The following is a 21,211-nucleotide window of genomic DNA, read 5'->3' as shown; positions in this document are numbered from 1 at the left end:
TCCACCGTAGTGTCAACATTACCTGTTATAGTTTCTCCAATCTCTAACGATTCATCCTCCAAATTGTGGTGCACACCTTCTGCATCAGCCATGTCAGAATTTTTGCATAATATCTTCATCTATCGTGATCAATTGTTGTACTTCCGCCTCTGTTGTTTCTTGTTGATGTGCCGAATTGTTTTGTGCTTCCATAACAGGGACTGTTGTGTTAACAATTTTCTGTGGTGCTTCGAAAGCTTGAGAGGACCCTGTACCTGACAGATTGTCCTTTATAGGGACCCAATTGTGCTTCTTTATTGAAACTGGCTTTTTCCCCTGAACAATTGTTTCTTTGTGCGCGTTCTTCTCCTCCCTAGGGTACAACCATCGACACGCCGAAACATCGTGACCTATGGTTTGACAATGAGTACAAAAGCATGGTAACCACTCATAAGCCACCTCCAGAATAAATGCATAACCCTCTCTCTCCACCGTGATTTCATGAAAGAGCTTTCTGGAAAAGTCGATGTCAACAAGTATGCTAGCATAGTGACCATAAATGCGCTTGGAGGTCGCATTATCAATGAGTAAAGGAGTGCCCACCGCACTCGCAATTTCCCGAAGCATCCTATCCACCCAATACTCTTGTGGCAGCTCCAAAAGTCTAATCCACACTTGCGCATGAGTGTTCCGTTGTTTATGCATGTTGAAGTCTTTTGTCCATTCAAACAGTCTAAGAACGCCTGTAATATCCCGCCTGTCAGCATCGGTATATTACCCGTGATCGTGTCAGAGGAATTAAATTCATGAAAAAGTAAGTTAATGGATAATATATTATGAGATGTCAGTTTAATGCGGATAAAATATCAGAGCCGTATTAAACACGTTTAAGGTAAGGGCATTTTGGTATTTGCACACAAAAGGATATTTATTTGATATTTGTCCCAAAATATCTTATTATCCTTATCCTTTTCTCTCTCCTATAATTGTTGGCAAGGCATCTTCCTTCCTCCCTCTCTTCTCCCACGCCATCCTTCCTTCTCCTCTCCACTAAACTTTTCTCAAACTTCATCCCCTCATGGTAAGCTTCCAAACTATGTTCCCTCATGATTTCTAAAACTCAAAGAAGCTTGGAATTTGTTTGGTTTCTCAACTTCTCCTCTCCTCCAAGAAAACTAGGGTTTGGTGTATGGTGAAGATGGATCCCAAATTTGTACATGGGTTTTGGTTAAGAAGCTTTTGGTTGGAATAAAGATGATCAAGCAAGGGTTATGATGCCTTAATTTGCAAGGAATAACAACAAGTTTGAATGATTTGGGTAAAGGAAGCAAGTGGATCAAAGCTAGGGTTTTGGGCTTGCTTGAGCTAGAGGCTTGGAGCTATCACAAGAACATGTCTAGGTGAGTTCCATAGATAGTTTATCCTACCCTTTGGGATGTGTATATGTCTTGTAAGAATAACATGAAATTCTAGGTTTTCAAGTATTAAGTTTAATACCCCTTTGTGTCATTTATGAGCAATTATTGTTAATTGTTGCCATGCATATGATATAAGCTGTTTGTATGATGTTTTGGAAGTGTAGGATGCATTAGAACACTTGGATTTGGAGATTTTTATGTAAAAATACGTTTTCTGCACTTCTAAAGCGTCCACAGCACGCTAAAGCGTCCACAGCACGCTAAAGCGTCCAAAATGTCGTAACTATTGGACCTGCACGCTTGGAGGACGCTAAAGCGTCCCAAAAGCGTCCTCAGCACGCTAAAGCGTCCCAAAAGCGTCCTCAGCACGCTAAAGCGTCCTCAAAGCGTCCAGGCAGCTTTTGACAGCCCTTTTTATGAAAACGTTCTGAAATGTTCACAGCTTTAGACAGCACTTTGTGAAAATGTTCTAAAAACGTTCCGGAGGTCCCGAAATGTATTTTAAGATTTGTTTCTTGCAAAATTCTATTGAAAAATGAACCCCTCAATTCCAAGTGTTTAATGTACAATTCCAAACAAGGTTTTAAACAAGATTAAGGCATGGGAAATCATTAACAATGATGGTTTATAGATGATACGCAAGAGCAAATGTTAAGTAATATGAAATGGGGTAGCAAGTTATTCATAAGTAAGGGAAAAACTAGAGCCTCAACATAGTTAGTCGAGAACTAGCATGTTTAGAAAGAATCCCTAGAATGATAAGACGCGGAGTTTATTATCTTCGCACATGAACAAGAATAAGATAGCATGTATGACAAGTCATGGATTGATTAGATGATCACTCCACCATGATTAAGAATGTACAAGCATGAACAAGTATGTATTTACCATTAATCGGATCGATTCAAGGATCCGAGGTAAACATGTAAGCATAAATAGGTTTAACCTATCATGATATGTTATGTTATGATTAAAATGAATAAGTGTAGGTGGCATGTCTCTTGCTATCCACATCAGGGGGATACAAGGGTTTCTCATGATGAGAACGATTCAAGCCGTAAGGGACCCACATATCACTGAGTAAACAAGACGTAGGTGCTCGTGTCTCTTGTTATCCACGCCAGGGGGATACGGGAGGTTCTCGACCTAAGGGGAACGGTTTAAGCCGCAAGGGACCCGCACGACACCGAGGGAGTCCGATGTACGTACATCGGTCATGTATGGGATTGATCTCGGGGTTACTCCACCCGGGACTATCCGTAAAATGAATTAAGATAATTAATGTTTGTTCAACGCTAACCAAGTATGGCCCTAACTATGTTATGTTTATGCAAGAATGAAATTATGTATGATTATGTTTATGAGCAATAGCACAAGATGCTATCAGACAAGTTCAAGTCAGGAAATAGAGAAAGTAAAGAATGTTATGCCGATGACGATCTTAGGTTCCCCTAATCGTCCGGTTTAGGATTGTGTCATGAATATGTTATGTTAAGTCTTGATGCGTTTACCGTATCATGAGTTAGCGGTCCTAGGATCCCTTGATCGCCATGACACACATGATTATAGTAAGCCTATGACAAGTTAAGATAAGATTATGACGGCTCTAGTATGCACTACCGTCTAGTATGCAAATCCCCACACACGTATAATCAACCGTCAGGTTGTAAAGTAGACACGTGGTGACCGTAGGTTTCCCCTTGAGGTTGCCTATAACCTAGGATTTAGGGGAACTCACTGAGACATTATGTCTCATCCCAATCCTTATTTGTTTCAGATAAGCTAGTTGGTATGCAAGCTTGAAGCGGATGGATGTTTCAACAAGGGCGCGCTCGTATCGCTACAAGATGCCAAGAATATCAAGGATGCAATTTTCTATGTATGAATAAGATGATTTATGTTATAGTATGTACAAACGCAATTTGTTGTATAAATATTCATTCGTATGTAAATTTATGTTGTAATTTTAATGTATCCAGTACTATAATTAACGCACATGCTAGACTTTCTAGATACGTCTAATATGGGTGTTACAACGCCTGACTTCAGATTGACAGTTCCTAGCGCCCATACCATACGCATATCACCTTCTGAGGAAAAAAAGAATTCATAGTATCCCCTCCCTAAAGGCGTCATGGACCATTCTCCCGTCGTATTCCATTGTTTCTGTAGCTTCAAATAGATTTCCTTCGTAGTGTAGGGTTTGTCTCCTTTATTCAGTACCAACCTACCACGGAGGTTACGCTTGCAAACAGCCATACCCTTTTCATACACTTCTTGTGAGATATGGATGCTAACGGATTCACCGCGAATTTGAGGTTGCGGTAAATTATCATTAGTGGATGTCGTCGCAGCTGAAGATGATGTTAAAGCTTGCGCAAATGATATTTTTTGCACCGGTTTGGGAGGAGCCATCGCTGCAACCGAAGGACTCACCGTAATTTTTTGCACCGGTGCGGCCAGCTCAGCCTGCCAATCAAAGGCCATGGCCAGGCTGCTGTTCAAACCGAATTCACCAATCAGAGGGAGTGGCTATTGAATGGAACACGTGAAGGAAATTGTTTCCAAAACCAAGCACCACGTTGAATTCCACAAGGGACAAACTACAATTGGGAAGCACACAAAACAAAACAGCACACAAGTGAATTGCTTTGTAAATCACGGATTGTTCAATTGTGAAACACAAAGGAGATTTGAGAATCAAACAATGGCAGCGGCGGCTACTCATGCTCTCGTTCAAAATTTTTCAATTATATTCAATTAAAAAAAAACGTGACATAATATAAAATATGTAATAACCATGTATTTATCAACCCATCATAACATATTTTCAATTTTTTATTATCATTTGCCACCATCAACCAATTCTTTTTTTGAAATAATAGAGGTTAAATGAAAAAAAAATCACAAGAAAGAGAATAGCATCCAAAAACTAAATTTTTAGATTGAAAAATTAAATACTTAATTGCAGTTTTAGTCCTCTATTATAAGTAACTCGCGATATTGGTCCGTTAATTTTAAAATCACTCAGTTTTGGTCTCTTTTTTCTATTTTTAGACTCAAAAACAATGTTAGACATATTTTAAATGTTCTGACATACAATCTGATGATGTAAAATGATCAATGCCCGTGTAAAAATCTGAAAGAAGGACCAAAACTAGGTGATTTTGGAATGTAGGGGCAAAGTATGTGAGTGATTGAAAATAAGATGACTAAAAATGTAATTAAGCCAAAATTAAACAAATGACATCAAAAATCTAAAAAAATAGTTCATCATAATGTTCTGAGTTTAGGGGAATCCTACATTTAGTTTGATCATCACATTAGATTAAAAGAAACCACACAAGTGAGTTTGACACCACCATTTCACTACAAGCCTTAAGTGTTGGAATATTTTATTATTTAATAATATTCCAATATCATTATGTGGGCAAATATCGTAATAATAATTATATTAGCTATTTATCAATTGTGAGCCTTAATTGATTAGTGATCAAATTAAGTAATAAGGCTATTAGATTTCTAATTAGATAATTAATTAAATATTTAATTAGTTGATATGGACTCAATGAGTGGATGTCCGGATGTCCCATTAACGGAATAATGGGAAACCCTAATGGCCATCCAATATAAAAGAGGCTATGGTCCCCAAAATACCGTACACGGCGAACTCTCTCTTCTCCCCATCTGAAGAGAACTTGAGGCATAAAGGTACCGGTTGAGGAAGAGCCGTTGTCGAGAGGGCTACATGAAAGCTTTATCCAGGTATTCCTAATACCCTAATTCTTAATATCCTTGATATGTTTCATAATCATGTTCTATATTTTGTTTGCTTCCGCTGTTGTTGAACATGTTTTATGAAATCTGTTTTAATTAAGACCGCCGAAATTTCCAACAATTGGTATCAGAGCGGTCTTCATGTTTGATTTATTGGGATTGATTGCATTTGTCAAAATTGTTTATGTCGTACAAACCCTTATTATTTTGGGGGTTTGTTAGTTAATTTCGCAATTAACATAACCCTGTTATTAGAATCGAATCACATATTTCATATATGATTTTTTTGTTTGAGATCATTTACGTAAACCCTTTTGCAATTTTTGTGCTTCTTTTGTTTGGTTTACTAGAAAGAATATATGGCACTGCAGTTAATTGTTTAATCTGTCATATGATATATTTGTGATTTTTTCTGGGCTTGATATTTGAGTATGATATATTTGTGATTTTTTCTGGGGTTGATATTTGAGTTTTATTTTTTCTTTTCCGGCGATTAAGAAAAATTGATTTTGTTTGCATGAACTAATATTTATGTTGTTTTACTTGGTTGCTTGCTACAACCCCATGGAACGATTCTTGTGTTGTTCACAAATTTATGTTGCTTGGAAACACACACCTTTATTTTAATGGGATCTTCCCTCGCTCTGTTTTCATGATCCAGTTGCACACTATTTCTATATATATTTTTTTTTTTGAATCGGCAAATATTATTAAACGTCATTCCCGCAAGACGCAGAGTATGAACTAGACAAGATACAAATGGTGCCGCATATAGACGGTACACCATAACCACCTAAGAAACACCCCTGAAAATAAACCCACCAAAACACAACAACACCTCAAACAGACTCCAAAAAAACAAGCATTGTAAACACGGTAACCACCACCGCCCATCGTCACTACTCACCCCCAAATAACACCCTAAAAAAAGATAAAGAAAATCGGTGTGATAACATTGGCCTTTTCCGGTTTTCCTAATATGAAAGGCCAATGTTATCCAATATATGATATCGTTTCCAATATAGAAAATCGATTGAATCGGATGCATTGGCCTTTTCCGGTTTTAGTTTCACAATGTTGTCGTTTCTTGTTTTATGGATCCAAATTTTGTTTGGTATTTTTTATTATTTTCCACAATTTTTTATGGATCGTAATGGGTCTTGGCCTTTACATTAATTAATTTCATATGCACTATTTGAATAGTGATTAAAGATATGCATCGATTTGACATTATTTATTGTTGGTAATAATGCAAAATTGGACAATTTTAGGTGTGAATGTTTTAAACAATTGCAGATTTTTATTTCCATTCTTTCTTTCCATGGCTGCGGTGATTTCATGCAAATTCAGTCCTTCTTTGTTCATGGATTTTTTATTTGGTCTTATTTAAAATCCTTTATTGAGGTGTACATGAGTCTCACCAATATAAAGCTTTATTTTAAGTTATCTTGTTTGCCAATTTGTCCATGGTTAGATATAGCACATTATGTTTGTTGGCATGAAATAAGGATTTGAACATGGAGTCGATAAAGATTTGAGTTCTATATTGATTTTGGTGATTTGATTTTATATTAAATCCTTTGGCAAAAATATTTTTTCAAATATTATTATCATATTTTGTAGCTAAATTTCTATTTGAAATTAGTTTTGATTCACAAAGATTTTGTATATAAAGTTTATTTTGAAAAGTAGGCACATAAAGATTAAAATATATTTGTGATATATTTGCTGCCTTTTAATTATGAATCTTAAAATATTATGAACATTTATTTTTGTACATAAGGTAAGAATTTGGTTCTTTAAAGTTTGAGAAATAATAATTATAGTTTTGTTTGTTTATTTATAAACATAAAGTATATTTCTTTATTTAGGAAATAATTGAGTCTAGAGTTATTCATTATTTTAATTAAAGAATCAATTGGTATATGTGAATCAATTGTGGCATGAATATTTTGGTGTGTATAAGATTCAATTTTCTTTTGGTCTGAAATTGAATACTTTTCTTATAGCATGATTATGATGTTAGAGTTTATTGTTATTAAGTTTTCTACAATAATATTTTGTCTTATCATGCATTTTGAATATATTTCATGCTCTGTTTGTTGTTGCTTTTATGCGATATATGTAAATGTATTGTCATATACACATTGGTGTGATTTGTGACTTGCATCTTCTTTCAAATTCGTGAGTTTGTCTTCACACTTAAGTATTGTCATACACACATTGGTGTGATTTGTGACTTTCATCTTCATTCAAATTCGTGAATTTGTCTTCAAACTTAACGGTTGTCGAGTGACCTCATAGTTACTTAGCAACATAATGGACTAATGCAGCCTACATTATGTCGCTAGTGCCTTTTAAATTTAAGACCATTCCCGTTTTAATTTACTGTGAAATGTCTACTAATTGCGGTTGTTTTGGTTGAAACAACATGTTGCCAAAGTAACCTCTGCTGCGTAGATTTGATTCAACTGAACTTACAAAAGGCATAGTATGAAATTATAAATGTGAGTTGTCGTCGGCCCCAAGGAAGGCACAACTTGACCGGATAGTTACATACATATGATGGTAAATGTGTGGTGATTATAAAGTAATTTTCCATGTGAATAATAGGATATCTGAAGGTGACTATTATTTGACAGGATTTATCACCCCGTTTAATATATATTAAAATTGTCTAGTAAAATTAGTTGAGTCAGTTGAAACAATAATGTTGCCCAAGTAACCTCTGTTGTGTAAATTGATTTCAATTAAGCTTACAAAAGATGTAGTGTGTAATTATTTATGCGAGTTGTCGTCGGCCCCATGGAAGGCACAACTTGGCCGGATAGTTACATGTCTGTGATGGTAAATATGTGGTGATTATAATGTAATTATCCATGTGGATAATAGAACGCCCAAAGGTGACTATTATTTGACAGGACTTATCACCAATGTTTGATCATTACATTGAGAGTACCGCTTGCAGTTAATTCTTAGCAATCCAAAGATTGTGTTTTAATGGTGTGCTTGGTATCTTGTTAAGGTCTTTTATTTACAAATAAAGAAGCACATTTCTTTAATATTTTGCTGACATGTGTGATGATGTTGTGTTAGTGTAAACTTATTTAAAAATTTAAGAGTTTACATTCAAATATATTATGATAAACATATGACAATTATAAGAATTTATTCTTTGTTAAAGTAAATTGTCATTGTTTGATCAATGCTGTAAAATACCGCTAGCAATTGATATTATCGTTTAAAGACTTGATATTGATGATGCACTAGGTATTTTGGTGAGTACATTTTGCTACTCTTGTTCTCTTTAAACTAATATAGTTTATGTATCTGATAATTTAAGTTAAATTCTGATATAGGATTTAAAGAAGAACATTAACATTGTTCTAGGATCTAGACCTTAAATAAGGTTGGTGAAACTCACATTCTCTCACAAATTCAGCAACTAATGTGAGAATTAAGTTTGACAAGTGCGTATACACCAAATCTCATAGGTCACGTGAGATCATAAAGCTAAAATATCATATGTATTGAAGGTGTTATTTAAGATGACAAATATGTTGTCATATTTTCTTTGCTTAAAGTGCTTTTAAAGCATTATAGAGAAAGACAAGCTCTCATTGGAGAGTGGGTATTTCACTAAGGTTATTAGGCAAATAAAATGTTAGGAGCACATTAAGTAACCATTTAATCTTGCTAAGACACTATAATTTCGACTATCATATGACTTGTTCGAAAATTCAGTAATTTCGACTATCATATGACTTGTTCGAAAATTCAGTATTTAGTATTCTCTTTGCACAATTAAGTTTATAATTGTTCCTGTTCGAAATGATCATTTAAATGATCAATTCATAAAGTGTGCAAATAGGGAAAAGTTGAAGCAAGAGAAAATAAAATAGTGCTCATTCGGAAAATACCTCAAAAGACAAGGGCAAATAAAGGAAAGTAGTCTTGACTAACTTATGTCCAATGATGTTGAAAGATATATCAATTTAGAATGGACAAAGTCGATAAAGATTGCTTTATTCATTTTTTGAAATATTTTTGGATTGTCATTAATGGATTATTTTTTGTATTTAAAAGACAATTTAGTGAATCATTACTTGGATTAATTTTTGTCTTAATTTCTCTTTGAATGAATCAATATATTTTTATTTTTTTATTTTATGATGATTCAATGTGTCTTTTAAGTTCAATTATTAGAGTCAATTCAGTTATGACTTGTGACATTCTATATTGTTTAAGGTTTTAAATACTTTAAGTTTTCGTCCCACAAATTAAGAAAATTTTGAGACATAAATTGTTAAGTTTTCTTGAGGATATTGAGTTTGGGGGGAGAGATGGTAATAGAACAAAATTAAATGAGGAAGAATTAGTTCTAAATTAATTCATATAGTTACTACTATTAATATAATATATTTGGATCCTCATGAGGACATTATTGTTCTTCCTCTCAATCAAGTTAAGAAACTATTTCATATAGATCAAACTCAACACCCTCAAGAACTAGGGATTCTAGTGTTATTAAGAATTGACTGAAAAGAGAAATTCTATTTAGTTTAATTGAATGACTCTATTAGGACAGTCATGATATTAGTTTGCTTACTATAATTTTAGAGCTGCACAAGATGAATTTCAATATAGTGTTTCTTAATGGTGACATTAATGATGCAACTGAATCAAACTTTTGTGTCAATTAATACAAAATAGATGGTTTGCAAAGTCATGAAATCCACTTATAAGTTAAGAAATTTGTCTCTTTAGTGTTACCACAAATTCTCATAAAGTAATTGTCTCATTTGGTTTTGAGATAACATTATGGAGAATTGTGGTTTTATTAAGCTCAGTGGGAGTAAATTTATAGTTCAAGTTTAATGTGTCAATTATATTTTGTTTAGTCAACATTGATATATTAGTTATGTGAAACCAAGAATATCTCTAATGAAAGTTTAGCGATGAAAGATCTTGGGGACACTTCTTTTGTATTAAGTTTTTGATACTTAGAGATTACTCTCAAAGTATCCTTCAGATGTCACAAAAGGTTTATATCAATAAAGTTGAAAATAAATTGACATAATAAATTATAGGTGACAATCACTGAGAGAGACTTTTAATAAATATTGCCCATTAGAAAATTTATAAATTCAGAAAATTAAGTATTTTCCTACGCTTTGTCTATAGGATTTTTATGTATGATCTTATTTATATGCATTTGGAAATAGAATATATAATCAGATTGTTTGGCAGATACTTGAGCAATTCAAAATTCAAATTGTTGAAAAGCAACCTTAAGGATTATTAAAGAGAACAAGAGAGCTTATGCTCACATCAGAGATCTGACAATTTGGAGATCATTTTTGTGTCAGACTCTGACTTTTGGATGTCAGTATATGACATACATCCTAACTCAAGAAATGACTGTAAGTATTTATGTCACTTGGTTGCATATCGTTAAAGGCATCGAAAGACCACTCAAGTTATATAGTGACATAATTCAGTCGTATAGTTGTTTAACAACAAATTTCTAAAAATTCATTACCTTATAGATTATTGTTGTTAAATGATAGAACATGTAGAGACAAATTTTATGCTAGCTGATCCACTAATCTAAGACTTGACACATAAGGTCTTTCATATGGTTGTTGTCATTAAGGATGTCTTGGATTAGTGGGAGTCTCTTTTATTTTATGTTCTATACTTTGTTTTAGTATCGATACAGACTTTATGTTATGATTTTCTGCAGAAATAAAGTTCATAAGGTTATTTTGTTATAACCATTTCTGTATCATTTTGTGCAAATATTGAATTTGCAAACTTCAGTTTGATCTCACTAAAGTTTTCAGTTGGACCAGTTGGAAATAGACATGATTTAGAGATCACATTACATGAAATTTCCATGTCACTCATCCATATCGATCTATGTCATCAAGTGCATTGATATGGTGGTCGTCGGGGTTCCGTCACGTTATACGTCAGTGACGACAGCCGCGGTGGTCCCATTATTAATGTATGAGGTGGACGAGATTGTAAAGTTGAAATCTAAAGATAAATAGCATTCAGTTGCGCGCCTAAAGAATTCTGATATAATTATTAAGATATGTAGCCCAAGTGGGAGATTGTTGGAATATTTTATTATTTAATAATATTCCAATATCATTATGTGGACAAATATCGTAATAATAATTATATTAGCTATTTATCAATTGTGAGCCTTAATTGATTAGCGATCAAATTAAGTAATAAGGCTATTAGATTTCTAATTAGATAATTAATTAAATATTTAATTAGTTGATATGGACTCAATGAGTGGATGTCCGGATGTCCCATTAACGGAATAATGGGAAACCCTAATGGCCATCCAATATAAAAGAGGCTATGGTCCCCAAAATACCGTACACGGCGAACTCTCTCTTCTCCCCATCTGAAGAGAACTTGAGGCATAAAGGTACCGGTTGAGGAAGAGCCGTTGTCGAGAGGGCTACATGAAAGCTTTATCCATGTATTCCTAATACCCTAATTCTTAATATCCTTGATAAATCAAACATGTCGTAGATCCAATCATAATCATGTTCTATATTTTGTTTGCTTCCGCTGTTGATTCATATTGTTGAACTTGTTTTATGAAATCTGTTTTAATTAAGACCGCCGAAATTTCCAACATTAAGGTGTTAGATATATGAGTCATATCACTTATATGTTGTTCAACATCTACAATTGCATGTGTAACTTTAAATCACACTTGATACATTAACATCTTTATCTCAAGTATGAGTCTTTCTGCATATGTGATCTACTACCAGGAACTACTTTTGTTTCCCCCCACAAAATTAAAACGGGTTATGATACTTTCTTTGGACCTTACGGGAGAGCCAACACTAGTGCGGATCGACTCATTGAACAGAGAGCGACCACACAAATGAACATGATACCACATCTTCACTTATTATATTAAATTTAACGAAATTCTAGCCCATATTTAGCACGAGTTTCCATACTAGTTGAATTCAATATCCATGTTAAACGCAAGTACGGATATTAATTATTAAGTTGTATTTGAGTCTCTTTCTTTAAAATAAAAAATAAATAAACAAATTTGAGTCTTATATTAAATTTTTGAGAAGAATAAAAACGTGGACCAATAATTATTGTATAAATAACATTAAAAAGTGGACCATTAAAACAACCAATTTATCTACAGAAAATTAACCAATATATTAAAAAAAACATTTAAAAGTGGACCATTAAAAACCATACACTACAAATTGTCAGCACATACCCTCCACCAGCCAAATATTGTCTTGTTTTTTTTTTTTTTTTTGTAAGCTTAAGAAAATTAAATTTGAACTTTTCATGGAAGTAAAGACCAATTGAATCTCTAGAATTCAATCGATGTCGGCACCATACTTTGCTTTGTCCTATCTCTCTAAAGTTAATGGACCATTGCTAAAATAATTCAATTTTCTTCCATTTTTTATGTAGAGTAAAATGAGTAATAATATTAAATTGCATCAACTTGGATGTCAGGAAATATAAGATAAGAATTGTGTTACTTAATCATGACCGGTAAGTAAATTATAAAATATGACAGAAATTTATGTGTTATCTCAGCACTCAATGTACTAATGGGTGTCTTTTTTTATGGTTTCTCCCTTTTCTTTATAAGTATATGATTACAATTATTAGATTGTCCCCAAAAAACATCGCATAGAGAAACTCTTATCTATGCTACTTCTATTTATTAAAGAGAACTGGCAAAATGGTCTTACATAATAATGTATAATTGTGTTTCTATTATTTTTTTAAGAAGCTAAAATGAAATATATATATATATATATATATATATATATATATATATATATCTTAAAAAAAAATATCACATCTTCTGCACAAAGCGTGCCAAAAAAGTGCGACTAGAGTTTACAAATAGAATCCAAACCGAAAAACAGACATGGCTAACCAATGCCCATACAATCGAGCGGGAATGTCAACCAACTATGAATCTCTAAAACATAAACAACATTAGCTGCCTTCATCCACCAATACGAGTGAATTTTGACTTTTTCCAACAAATTTCAAATATTGGTTTTGTTATTACTAAATAGTCTATTATTACGTTCATTCCATAAAACCCAAACACAAACGAGCCAAATGAGTTGCATAAAAGATCTTCTAGTTGTTGAACCATCTGTCGAATAAGTAAATTGAAGAAAATGGTCATCAATGCTATACGAATCAGCCCCAGATACTCCAATCCAATCACGAACTAAATGCCATAACTTCCTAAATATGGTACAAGAGAAAAATAAATGATGCAATGTTTCCACTTCTCTGCACCCAGTCACGCACATATGAGCCTCCTTAGTGAGGATCCCACGAGCCACCAGATTAGCTTTGGTTGGCAACCTGTTACGGAGACGTCTCCATGCAAGAATAGACACCTTTACCGGAACAAATACGTGCCAAATCAAATCCGAAGCTACGTCCAAAGTATGAATGTCATCTGTTGTGAGCATCTGATAAACATTGTGAACAGAGTAACCGCCACTAGGATCAAGCCTCCACCTTCACTGATCGGAAGTCTAGTCCTATAAAGTAACATCAAATAACAACAACCTACACTCTCCTAACAACTCCTCCTCCCACTCCCACAACCGCTGCCTCCACTGCCACGCCGTTCCCCCTCCTCCCAACCTAAAGCAGACATCTCGTCAACCGTACAAAATTTATGGGCATATAAATCATACAAACGTCTAAACCGCACCGCCAACGGCATACCTCCCAACCACGGATCCGTCAAGAACAAAGTATCTCTCCCATTCCTCCAACTTCTTAGAGATACAATCCTTAAACCACCCTCCACCCACACCCCACCTCCATCACGCACCCAACCTCCGTTGTTTTCTATTATTATTGGATCAAATTCAAATCACATCATATATTATACTCTCTCCGACCCTTATTATGAAAAAAAAATAAAAAAAAGGCCTTATTTATAAGAAAATATCGCAAATTTTAAGCTCCTTAACTTGTTTCCTTAAAACACAAATTAACATAGGAGAATGCTAACCAATGCCCTAAGAGCAATGGTTAAGCATCTAAAATAAGTAAGTTTTAATAAAAAAGATGTGCAATTATTAATTTATCAAAAGTAACATCTTATGTTTTCAAGACAAAATTTCTATTTGTAGATTCCTTAACCATTGCCCTAAGGACACTGGTTAGCAAGACACATTAACATATGACTCAAAAAATATAATTTTAATTTAATCTTTGAGCAATGATATATGTACATCCATTTATTTATTTTTTTGAGAGATGTACATCCATTTAATGACAACCTTGGTGACAACTTTATTTTTCTTTCTTTTGATTGGTCAAAAACAATGGAGATAGAAAAAGGAAGAGAGAGGATAAAAACAGCATGTGAGTATGAGAGAGAAAAATGTCAAAAAAATTATAATAAAATGGTTGTACAAATATCATTTCTCTTAATCTTTAATGTAGGACCGCTTGGCTCAGCTTAACAATTTATTGGACCAAATTGCAAAAGCAAATTGAGTCGTACCATCCTATATTCCTAGGGAGCTATTTTCTCGACCCTACAATGTTCTTTGCAAAATGATTCTCTAAAAAAACTCTCATATTTTCTCACGTTTTTTAATCTCAACCCTTAATTACTTCTTATCTATTTTTTAAAATTTTAAAATTCACTCCTTGTATATTTTAAGATTTAGATCTAACACAAATTTTTTGGTCATGCTAACTTGTGTCCTAAAGACACAAAATAAGAAACTAAATATAGAAATTTAATATATTGGAAATTGTGCATTCACAATCTCAAAAGCTTAAAAATATATCTTTTCAATACAACATTTATTTTTTAATTCTATTTTTAGGTTCTTATCTTATGCCCTTAGGACACAAGTTAGCATTTTCCTTTTTTCATTAATTTTTTTCTTTCAATAGAGAGTGTAATATCCCGCCTGACAGTATCGGTATATTACCCTTTGCCTGTGTCAGATGAATTTAATTCATGGAAAAGTAAGTTAAGTGAAATACTTGATCACATGTTAGCCTAATATGGATAAAGTATTAGCGTCGTTTTAAACACGCTTAAGCCAAGGGTAAAATGGTAATTGCAAGGGAAAAGATATTTATTGGGTTAAGGCACCAAAAATATCTCATTTTCTCTTCTCCTTTCTCTCTCTTAAGGTTGGCAAGAGCTTCCTTCTCTTTCTTTCTTCTTTCATCGATCCTTTCCCTCTTCATACAACATCATGCATCAAATCATCTTCTTCATAGATTCAAGAACAAGTTTTAAGGTCTCTATCTTTCCACAAGTGATTGGTGACTTGGTTTGAGCTTATTTTCAATCCTTCCTTCTCTTTAGAAAAGATTCAAGGTTAGGGTTTTGATGAAGAAGCTTTGGGTTGGATCAAAGATGACCAAGCAAGGATCATGAAGCCTTAGATTGCAAGAAAACATCAAAATGGAAAGGTTATGAACAAAAGAAGCAAGTGGTACAAGTTAGGGCTTTGGTTACTTGGAAGCTTGGGATCTTTTGCAGCCTTGATTAGGTGAGTTCCATAGTTAGATTACCTACCTTTGGGTTTGTATAATCTTGTGTAGGAATCATGAATTATGTTAGTTTATAAAACTAGGGTTTTAGTACCCCCTTTGCCATAAATCATTGAAAATATGTTAATTGTTGTTATGCAATGGTTATAAGCTGTTTTCCACATGTTATGGTTGTTAAGTGTGTAATGAAAAACTTGATTTTGAGGATGAGAGGTCAAAATACGAATTTTTGCAGGTCTGATGTCTGAAAATCGTAGCACGATGTGAGAAATCGTACTACGATATTTCCAGAACACAAATGCCATAAAACTGATCACAGATCGTACTACGATTCTTTATATCGTAGCACGATGGAATGGAAATCGTACTACGATGCCTTATATCGTAGCACGATGGAAAGGAAATCGTACTACGATGCTTCAAATCGTACTACTATTGTCACAACACAACTCTTTTTCAGAAAACTTCCTGTGATGCAGTGGTTTCGACGAGGCTTTTGCTTGCAGTCTTTTATACTATAGAAAACCCCTCAATATCAAGTAGTCATTGCACACTATATATCAAGATATCAAGAATGAAATGCATGAACAACATTGACAACTTCAATGATGAATGGCCCATGGAATGTTATGTTATGATGAGGATCGGGTAGCAAGTTATACCTTAAGAAAGGGCATGAATGTAGTGCCTCGACATAGCGTCGAGAACTAGAAAGATAGCATGAATGAATAAGTATGGCAAGTATAGGATATGAAACCCTAGAATGATAAGACGTGAATGATAATCACTTCGCACATGAGCTAGAATGATTTAGCCAGTATGTAAGTTGTGGATTGATAAGTATTTCTCTCCACTATGTTATGAACGAGTAAGAGTTTACCGTATTCGGATCGATCAAGGTTCCGAGGTAAATATGTATGCATGATTAGGTTTATCCTAAATGAACGGCAAGACGATGATTAATGAATATGTAGGTGCCATGTCTCTTGCAATCCATGAAGGTATGGATTCAAGGGGTTCTCATGATGAGAACGGGGAAGGCTCCGTAAGGGGATCACATGGTACTGAGTAAAGATGAATGTAGGTGTTCGTGTCTCTTGCAATCCATGAAGGTATGGATTCAAGGGGTTCTCTTGATGGGAACGGGGAAAGCTCCGTAAGGGGATCGCACGACACTGAGGGAGTCCGATGTACGTACATCGGTTATGATGGGATTGTACTCGGGGTTACTCCACCCGGGACTCTCCGTAAAATGAATCAAGATGATAATTGTTTGTTCAACGCTAACATAACAGTGAATGAACTTATGCACGACTATGTATGTTATGTTACGATTATGTTTCTCATGATTATGATTATATTATGAAATGCAAGAATGATTTCCATGCATGAATTAGTTCATGACCTAGAGCACTAGATGCTTTATGACAAGCATAAGACATGGAATAGAGCAAGTAAAGATTATGATACTGATAACGATATTAGGTTTCCCCTTATCGTCCGGTTAGAATCGTGCCATGATATGTTATGTTTAGGCCATGATACGTAGAGCGTATTCTTGGCAATGCGGTCCTAGGTTCCCCTCGGCCGCCATGACACGTATAGGATGTGGAACCTATAACATGTAAGATGAACTAGGACGGCTCTAGTATGCACTACCGTCTAAGTATGCAAGTACCCACACACATATAATCAACCGTCAGGTTGTAATGTAGACACGTGGTGACCGTAGGTTTCCCCTTGAGGTTGCCTTTAGCCTAGGATTTAGGGGAACTCACTGAGACATTATGTCTCATCCCAATCCTTATTTGTTTCAGATAAGTAGGACGCTATGCAAGTTTGAAGTCGGATGGATATTTCAGCAAGTGTGCGTTCGTGTCGCTGCAGGATGCTTTGGATTTTAAGGATGTAGTTATACTGTATGGATGAGCTGTTTATGTGATTTATGTACGAACACAATTTGTTGTATAATTATTCATTCGTATGTAGTTTATGTTGTAAATTTTAATGTATCCAGTACTAATATTAACGCACGTGCTAGACTTTCTAGATACGTCTGGTATGGGTGTTACATTTGGTATCAGAGCAGGTCGATTCAGACCGTGCCTTGGGTCATTAAATTACAACTAAGGTAGTGGGACCATTGGGTTCCAGGTAAATGTTCTAGTTGTTGTTGTTAGTTGAGCCTGATCAACTCAATTTAGCAATTAACGATTAGAACGGATGCCTGAGAGCTGAATAGGACCCAGGAGGAACGAAGTATGTGATGAAGAAGTTTGATCGTGCCAAAAGGGTGGCCGGTGAACTAATCAGGTGTAAGTGTGAATCCTCCGGGAATGTAAGGCATGTTAAGAAGGAACGTTCCGACAAGGTCGGGTAAGATGATAGTGAGAAGTCGACATATGATAACAGAGTCAGCAGGTTCTCAGGAATGATGATATATGAATGAAGTTAAGGATATGTATGTTCGGAAAAGTTACGTAAGTGGCAACGTAAAGAGGTAAGCTATTCGTAGTGGAGGAAATTAAGGATTCAAGAGAAAGTTTTATGTTATCGGGATTAAGGCATTGATTTCCGACGTGCCAAGAACTGTATCGAAAAAGGTTGAGGATTACCATGCATATGTTATAAAATATTTCATGATGATAGGAATAAATGATGTGTGTTGGTTACTTGAGAATAAAAATTTATGTAAGGAATGTTTCTGAAAAATAGAGTTGGAGAAGCTCACCAATAGCAAGCTTGGAACGAAACTTTTGATTTTCTACCAATTCGTTCCTACGGTTTACGATGAATATTGGGGAGATGTCTTCACAATAATATTTTATGTGACGAAAATCTTTTATGATAACAAGTAACAAATGCATATCATATTCTAAAATTTTCAAGGAAAAGGCATGAGCAACCTATCACGAAATCGATACGGTTTAAGGTATCTTTGGAGGTTAATGTGTCAAGAGTCAAGAACAAGCCAAGATCAAGAGTATAGAAGTTCCAGCGTTTAGAAGGAAAGTGGTAAATGTTTATGCATGAGGTATGAAGTAAGAAGCTTAAAGCGGTGCAACGTTATGAGAAATCACAAGGTTCACGGATTGTGTGGAATTAAGACGTATCTCCCGAACCTATGTTTTGCTTAATAGGCTTGCTAAGGCTCAACATGATGTTGAATCATAAAGTTTAAGTAATTTTAGAGAGATTTACACGTATGGGTGATTGAGGTTGATATTTTGAAAATTCACGAGATTTTCTAGGAACCGGATTGCTACGACACTCGTAGAGCGAGCTAGACTCATTAGAATCTAGAATTGATGACACGTATGTGTTATCAACTCGTTCTAGGATTTTATAGTAACGGCCGGGGCCTAAACTCAATATATTTATAAAGTAGAAAATTATCAACGTCAATGACCTGTGCGCTAGTTTACGAAGTTTTCTTTAAAAGAAAAATCAATGAGCAAGCATTGGTATGATTAAGCAAAATATAGTATGCGAGAATGCAAAGGTTAAATGTGTAAGAAAGATAGGTTCAGGTACAAGACGAGTTTGTCACAGGATTTTGAGTTTACTTGGAAACAAGTTTGAATATGATATGTATGGTAAATGCAACCAGCAATAACGTAAGGTTTACCCCCAAGTCAAGTATTATGAGTATAAGATTATAATGTTGGTTGCGACATGGAGGATCTCAAGAAGTAAGTAATCAAGTGATAAGCATGAATTGAAGTCTCAATTGCTCTAACGAAATAGAGTATTAGTTTAAGCCAACCGTTGGGAATCAGTGTAGGCTAAGGTAAAAATATAATACTTGAAAAGATTTCCTATGGATATGTAAGCGGTATTGCGAGTATGTATAACGGTTGAAGAATGTAAGAATCTACCTTCGGGGTTAAGTATGTTATTATGAAAGGAGATGCAACACTTGAGTTGTGCGATGAGAATCATACTTTCGTATGCAATACTTGTTGAGTGAAAACGATGCTTGTTAAAATGTGTTAAGTCATGATTTTAAAAACTTTTAAAAGTTAAGATTGGTATTATGGAACTTGGGAACGATATATTTTCATTTAAACTCATGGAATTATACATTCTCGAAACTGATGAAATATGTCGTAAGTGAACTCACTTAAGACGTACAAAACTTCAGGACCAACTTGTCATGGACAAGTTTTGGGCGAGATGTTAAATCTTTTTCCAAAAATATCGAAACTCGTTCGGTGGTTCTGGGATGCTTTATACAATCAGTTTTGGAAATGATAAAATCTTTTAATCATGAAACTATACCTTCCAAGAACCCGAATACCAAAGTTTAAGAAAAAATTCTTTAAGGAAGATTTTAGAACAAGTATCGTTATCATTTAACAAAAGACAGTACTTTAGAGTATGTACACGTTATGGAAGCAACAATGTTAGTATGAAGCCAATATCCTACAGGATACACGGAAATGTATTAAGAATGTTTGATGTATGTGCAAGAAGATTTGCTAGAAAGTTTCAAGAGCATGTAAATCACAATGTTGGTTATTAGATTGTCAGATGAAGTAACAGTTTGATTTCACTCCTTTATGTCAAGCTATATGAGATACCCATTAGTTCAGGTACAGTAAGTAAATTGATGCATGAAGTGTATGCTTACCCGATAAGATTAGGTATGCATGAATAGATATTTTAATGTTACAAGTAAGCACTGCAGGGCAAACCTGGTTTCCGGTAGGATTCCAGTTAAAAGGCAAATCCTGAGTGTTCATGTTTATGATAAGATATGTGTATGAATGGTTTAAGTTAAACGGGTAAGATACGAGTACGAGATGAAACGTCTATGTGTAGCAAGGTAAGTACCAAGTCATGATATACTAAGATAACTTCAAGTTCAAGTGATATTAAGATCAAGAAAGCTATATGCTTATGTATGTGAATCGAGAAACAAGATGAAACACGAGCAATGATGAACTTCTTGGATATGTATGAATAGAAGATGTATGGATCAGACCATAAATGGTAAGTCTTTATCATGATGATTGGTAGGTGATCTCTAAATTTCGAGGACGAAATTTTTTAAGGGGGGTAGAATGTAATATCCCGCCTGACAGTATCAGTATATTACCCTTTGCCTGTGTCAGATGAATTTAATTCATGGAAAAGTAAGTTAAGTGAAATACTTGATCACATGTTAGCCTAATACGGATAAAGTATTAGTGTCGTTTTAAACACGCTTAAGCCAAGGGTAAAATGGTAATTGCAAGGGAAAGGATATTTATTGGGTTAAGGCACCAAAAATATCTCATTTTCTCTTCTCTTTTCTCTCTCTTAAGGTTGGCAAGAGCTTCCTTCTCTTTCTTTCTTCTTTCATCGATCCTTTCCCTCTTCATACCACATCATGCATCAAATCATCTTCTTCATAGATTCAAGAACAAGTTTTAAGGTCTCTATCTTTCCACAAGTGATTGGTGACTTGGTTT

General features: G+C 34.5%; 1 long non-coding RNA gene across 1 annotated transcript; it reads left to right on the top strand.

Moving 5' to 3' along the window:
• The first annotated feature begins 888 nt into the window (after positions 1–888).
• LOC146938825 (uncharacterized) lies at positions 889–3,361 on the top strand. The gene is made up of 2 exons (XR_015031425.1): positions 889–1,379; positions 3,175–3,361. It is a non-coding gene; the product is annotated as an uncharacterized LOC146938825 (long non-coding RNA).
• Positions 3,362–21,211: the final 17,850 nt, after the last annotated feature.

The sequence above is a fragment of the Medicago sativa genome, chromosome 3 (assembly GCF_051527215.1).
Source record: "Medicago sativa cultivar Bolivia chromosome 3, Bolivia_mono, whole genome shotgun sequence".
Classification (NCBI taxonomy): domain Eukaryota; kingdom Viridiplantae; phylum Streptophyta; class Magnoliopsida; order Fabales; family Fabaceae; genus Medicago; species Medicago sativa.
The sequence above is the reverse complement of the archived record's forward strand: the minus strand, read 5'-3'. Positions and strand labels throughout refer to the sequence as shown.